We start from the raw sequence: 6,184 nt of genomic DNA on the forward strand, positions 1-6,184 counted from the left end.
CTGAAACTGACGAAGCGCCTGCACACTGTGACAGCCCACAGCCAGCTTAAGATCAGATACTAAAAGGCAACTGACATGACAGCACCAAGCACCACCAAGGCCAGCAGCACGAGGACGACACCCCCACCAGGACTGCCCAGCTTTACCCTCCCGCAGAAGTTCTGAGCACTCAAAGCCCGGTGACTCCGGAGCATCCCCCAGCACAGGGAGGCAGCAGGCGCTACCGGCAGTGCACCTGGGGAGGGATGCACTGAGCACACCGCTGCTGAAGGGACGGATAACTCCCGGCGCCCAGGGGCAGCGGGATGAAGGCGAGCTTTGGGGCCAGAGAGCACCAGTTCGGGCATCCCTCCCGCAGCCCGGCTCTAGGGGCTCGGCCCCCGCTCCCCAACCTGCCCCGAACTGCCGCCATACACCCGAGCTCCGAGGCCGGGATCACCTCCCACTCCCCCCCACCCCCCACCCCCACTCCCGGGGCAGCGCCCGGAGCCCGCAGGACGGGCCGAGCCTCTCCGGCGCCGCCACTCACCTCCGCGGGACCGTGGCGGCGGGGGAGGAGCCTCCTCGGGGCGCCGCAGCGGCTCCCCCTGCTGCCGGCTGCCCGGCCCCTGCTCTCTGCTCCCGCGGCCGGGCCGCGCCGAGGCGGCCGTCCCCCGCGGCTGCGCTGCCCCCCCGCGGGCCGCTCCTCCCCCCGGCCGCCGCGCCCGGCCGCGCCTCACCTAAGCCGCCATTTTGTTTCGCCCCGTTGTGCCTGACGTGAGTCCGACATGACACTGATTGCAGCCCAATGGAGGCTCATTAAAACCTCACCTACCCCCCGCGCCCCGCCCACCGGCGCCCGCCATTGGGCCGCACCGCGCACGCCGCGCCGCGATCATAGGCGGCGGGTGGATGTCAATCAACCGGGCCCGTCCCGCCCAGCAACCGACCGGCCTTCCCCATTGGAAGACGGGGCGTGTCAATCAATGGGCACGCCCCTTCCCTCCACGCGCGGCCCCGCCCGCTCCCGAGAAAGGGCGGTGCCGGAGGCTGCCATTGGCCGCCAGCGCCGCCACACAGCCGCCCGGCCCACCTCACTGCTGGACCTCGCACGCCAGCGATTAGGCAGCGGCCGCCGGCGGAGGAGGGAGCTCTCGCAAGCTCGCCCTCCCGTTGGCTGGCGCCGCCGTCCATCTAGCTACCCCCGGCTCCGCTCCCCTCCCCCACCCGTCACCGCCCCACCCGCTCGTGCCGCTGAAGTTCGGGAGCGAGGCACCGGCGGCGGCCGGCTTGAGCAGCTTGGCACAGGGCGTGCGGGCGGGCGCGCGACACACACTGCTCAGCAGCCCTCAATACTCAGAGTCATACTCAGAGTCACGCGCGCGCCGCGGTTGCCGCCGGCCGCGCGGGCGGGAGAGGCGTGCTCGCAGCGCAAGCCGCCCGAGGTGCCTGGCGCTGGCAGCCGCTTATCGCGCACACGCACGCCCCGCACCGCCGAGGGAGGGGAGGGGAGGGAGGGGAGGGGAGGGGAGAAACGGGAACGGCGACAATGACTGCCGGCTGCACGCAGGTCCCTGCAAGTTTCGCCATGCGAGGCGCGGGGACTTCCCTGTCAGCCCGCCTGCCGAGGAACAATCGCCGCCCGGGAGCGAGCGGGGGGCAGCATGCAGCACAAAAACCCCTGCCTGCCTCCCCCCGCCGCTCCGTTCCCCCTCTCCCCAGCCCAGCCATCACCTCCTGCTGCTGCTCCCCCTCCCCTGCAAAACGCAGAGCGTTGCAATGCATTTACCCAGCGCAAGTGTCTGCAAACACGTGCATCAGCCCCCAATGCAAAGGGAAAAAAAAAAAAAAAAGTGCGGAGCCTAGTGACAAGCCCCCTGCGCTGCGAGAGGGGAGGGAAAGGGGATTATTATGGTAAATTGCAGCCTGTCACCCGACGCACAACAAACCCCATCGCATGCTCCCTATTATCCCCCACGTAAACTCCGGGGAGTCTGACCTCGGATGCAGGTTTCCCCCCTCTGCTCGCAATGACCTCCTTTCTCTGCCCGTGTGTGTTTCTGCAGCAGCGGTTCCTGCGGAATGTGCTGCCCCTGAAACGCGATCGCGGCTTCTCCCTCTCTCTCTCGCTCGCTCCTTCTCTGTCTCTCGCTCGCTCGCTCTCTCTCCTGGCTGCGAGCAGAGCCAGGAACACAACAACAACACAGCCTCCCCCCACCCCCTTCCCCAAACACACACACACGGAGGGGACCCAGCCAGGAGAGCCAGACAAGCCGGGGAGGGGGTGGAGGGAATCCCCAGCCAGCGGATTGATTGCACCAGTTACCTTCTCTAAGCCCCTTCGCGAGAGGGGGGGGGGGGAAAGATGAATACAGAGAGAATACCTTGTCTCCCCTCCTCCTCCTCCGCGGGGCTCCTCTTCTCACTCCAAACCACTAAAAGGTGGACGGGCAGATCAGACGCAAGCCATCGGCTCGCGGCGGGGGAGGGAGGCCGCACGAACAATTAGCGTTAATTTTAGAAATTAAACCAGAAACCCACCCCGAACCTTCAGCCTCCCCGACGCTGAGCGGACGCAGATTGCGAGGACTGGTGCTAAGACACAGGACCTGATAACAGCTAATTGAAAGGTTAATCTACATAGGCTGTGACAGAAGAGGTCCCTCCCCACTTTTTTTAATCTGCTGTTGGCAAGTGGGAAATTGAGCTCCCCCCACCTTTCTCCCTCAAAAAAAAAAAAAAAAAAGGAGAGGGAGAGAAGGGGGGGGAAGGCAATAAAGTTGGGGGGAGGCGCGGCCCAGCGGCGGCGGCCGTTGGGGGCTGAGGTACGGGGTGGGAAGGCGGCCTGAGGGGAGCAGGCACCCGGGGGGGCCCCGGCGCCGGGCTCGGGGGTGCTGAGGGGCTTTCGTCCACCCTGGAGGGATTAAAATGTCTCTGTTGGAGCACCAACGCTGGCAGATCCTTCCTCGAGGGCCTGGGCGATTCCTCAGTGCGGGGGAAGAGGGTTGTGTCGGGGGGGAACCGTAGTTAGGCTGTGGGATGAAAGGAAGGTGAACGATTTACAGATGTCCTCCCATCGAGTCTGTTGCAATGAGATATTATGAGGGAGATATTTTAAAGGACAAGGTGGTTAAGCACACGGACTTAAAACTAGTTTCAACCTTTTCTCCATGCCACCTTGAGCCATGCTGCCAAAGGCCATGAAACATGTCGAAGTCTAAAATACCCAAGATATTTTTCTCAGTTATGGTTAGCAAATACCACTTCTCACTGAACTATGGGGTGACAAAATACCATAGGGTATGGTACCAGTCAAGAGAGGGAAAGGTGTTCCTACCTACATGTTTATCTACTCAACTAAGCACCAGCTAGGTGCTAGGGGTGCTCCCCATCCTCCCAAACCCGAACCATGACCCATCTCAGGGGTCCCCAAGGCATCCTTCTCCATGTGTTGTGGGTGACGTGCTGCATTTGGGTGTCTGTCCGCAAAGTTTTGTAAAATTAGTATGTCTGGTCCTGAAGAGGAAAAGATAGAGCTAAAGGAATTTATTTATTTTCAATCTACGCACAGAGGAAAAAAAAATCCCTTTTAGAGTGGATGGAAAGTGACCTTCTACAATAAATCAAGAAGGTCTTTCCTAGATCATGTATTGCATGTACACCAGTAAGAGAACAAAGTTTCCATAATAATAGATTAAGTATTTTGGTTTAGTGCAACTTTTTTTGTCAGTTGCTGCAGATACTGTATGAGGAAGCTCCTTGGTGATGTTTCAGAGCACTGTAAAATTGAATGACCTACTTACAGAAATCACCAGGTGAAAATGTTATTCTGGTTTATACCTATGATACCATACCTGTTGACTGAAGATTTAGTCTCTTAATGGCCAGAAGCAGTCTTTTAAATATACAGCAGGAAACTAAAATGTGCAGTGACCTAATATTTATTGGAGAATCCTTCAAGGTTCATGTATTACACAGACTTGGCTGTGATTGAAAATAGTTTTAAAATTATTGGAAACAATATAAATCATTACAGCACAATTTGCAGCAACACTATTCTGAATGTTGTGTCAACATTTCCATTATAGACTTATTTTTTTCTGGGAAATTTACAACTTGGTTAGTGGTAAAAGAGAAAAATAATCTCTTGAAACTGAAACTTGGCATGGCACATCCCAGTTCAGGAAACAAAACACTGGAGAAAACTTGACAATCTGTTTGGCCATTTCTAAATTATGAGTGTGCTGAAGGCATAAGAATAGCACAGAGAAAAATCATAAAAGTCTCTGTTTTAAATACGTTCATTCTTTCTTCTTAATTCCTTTTTGTAAAAAAAAAAAAAAACCTTATAGGACAATATATCCTATGTTATAGGTGTTGTGTTCCATATTTTAACATATTCAAGAATCTTTTATTTGAAGAGAAACTCCCATGGATCTTAACATTTACAGGTGTACCTAATACTATGAAAAGTAGAGAAGTTAAGCACATGAACATGAGCACATCTTTATGGATGAATCATTCTCCAATGAACTTAGATCTGTTACCACTGTCAATTTTACTATTTCCCAAAATAATGATTTTAAAAGAATTGCATCATATGAATTTAGAGCAGTTCAATGTGATAAACAAGTGGAACTTCCGAAACAATGCGTGTTACCCAGGCAAGCCATACATGCCAGAAACACTTTGGATCTAACCAAGCATGTCTAATAAATTGGGTGCATTGTGGTTTGTGATCTAGACAAGAAGTTTTTCAGTTTTAAATAAAAAAATGCTTTGTATTTACACACAATAAACTACATTAAAAATATCCATTGAAAAGTTATAAACCCATCAAGGAAATCAGTGTAAGCAATAAAATTCACACTTTAGCATGTCTTCTACTGTAAGACTTTGGGGGATTTATTCTCCTATATACACTATGAAACTAATGAGGTACAATGGCTGTTAATGCCCCAGAGCAGTAAGAGGTGTCTATACACCTACACATCAAATGTGCATGACAAATCTGCTAAAAAGTTGTCCCTAATATTAAAGAAAAAAGTCTCTAAAATCAAAGACACCCTCACCTGCTTTTAGTAAGAAGTTCTATGGCCCAGATCACTGTGTTCTGTTTATTTCCTTGCCTTAATTACAGCGTAAATATCCTTAATGTTTTTTTCATACAGAAAAGTATATTTGATTGCACATCTGTATTGTAGTATATGTAGTAACCATATCCTTACTTTCAACTGTCCTTAGGATTATTCCAAAAATACATGTACAGTTGCTATTTTTGGATCACAAGCAAGAGAAAGGAAGAAGTTAAGGAATGAGCATGGTCTGAGTTAAATTCTCAAAGATTCTCAAAAATAAAAATCTATATCAAAATCTATCTATTGATATGTGTATAGTAGTGGTGTAAGACAAGATTTAGACTTAGATGAAGCCCAGCCATATGCAGACCAAATTCATTGCTATACAATAAAGAACGCTAAATTAGAGTTTGAACTATTGTTTGAAATCAGCAAGAACATTATTTTGCCTCAAATTACTGCCATATACAAAGATTTGCCTGTGAGGGCTTCAATCGCTGGTAGAGTTTCATTACAATCAGTGAGGTTGTAACATGTTTAGAAACAATTATATAGTTGTCTGTTTTGGTATAGCGACAGTTCCCTATGTATCTTTTAAGATGCTATAGGGTGAAGTCTTGACCTACATCATTGTTAGTGGAAAATCTTCCTCCGACTTTACTAGAGACAGGATGTTTCTTTTGTTATTATAGTACATATCTACATATGTGAGTACAGTCACCTGGAAATTGCCTTCCCTGGCTTAGGTTGTGGAGAGAAGTGACCTGTGGGAGAAAAGTCATCCTAAGAGTGCAGTGAGCTGCTTCCCTGCCTCTACAGTCACCTCGAGCGTGTCCCTAATGCATACCTATACCATCTCCTCTGCTTAGCTCACCTGCCACCAATTCAGCACCTTCCCAGTATCTCTAACATTCAACTTCACATTTGTTCTGGACTAGAACAGTCTTTTTCTTTTTTTTTTTTTTTTTTCCTTTTTTCCCCAATTAGGGTATTTTTTACAGCCTTTTATATTGTAATTTAACCTGAAAGATTAATCCATGTAACTAAGTCTACCCCACAAAATGCAAATTGCATGTTTCTTGGTTTAAGTATGAGGATATGCATTACTGCACACAACAGAGCATCAC

At 50.7% G+C, this 6,184-nt stretch overlaps 1 protein-coding gene across 9 annotated transcripts in view; it reads right to left on the reverse strand.

Moving 5' to 3' along the window:
• Positions 1–2,451, reverse strand: part of KAT6B (lysine acetyltransferase 6B) — a 111,243-nt gene extending 108,792 nt beyond the window's left edge. For 2 of the 9 annotated variants that reach the window (XM_035540377.1, XM_035540352.1), the window contains exon 1: positions 2,364–2,451. The gene's annotated coding sequence lies outside the window, so the exon portion shown is untranslated. Of the gene's footprint in view, positions 1–529; positions 631–719; positions 863–1,978; positions 2,148–2,363 lie in introns of those variants that run through there. The other 7 variants (XM_050711966.1, XM_035540344.2, XM_035540359.1 and 4 more) reach the window with 6 other exon arrangements.
• Positions 2,452–6,184: the final 3,733 nt, after the last annotated feature.

The sequence above is a fragment of the Cygnus atratus genome, chromosome 7, assembly GCF_013377495.2.
Source record: "Cygnus atratus isolate AKBS03 ecotype Queensland, Australia chromosome 7, CAtr_DNAZoo_HiC_assembly, whole genome shotgun sequence".
NCBI lineage: Eukaryota > Metazoa > Chordata > Aves > Anseriformes > Anatidae > Cygnus > Cygnus atratus.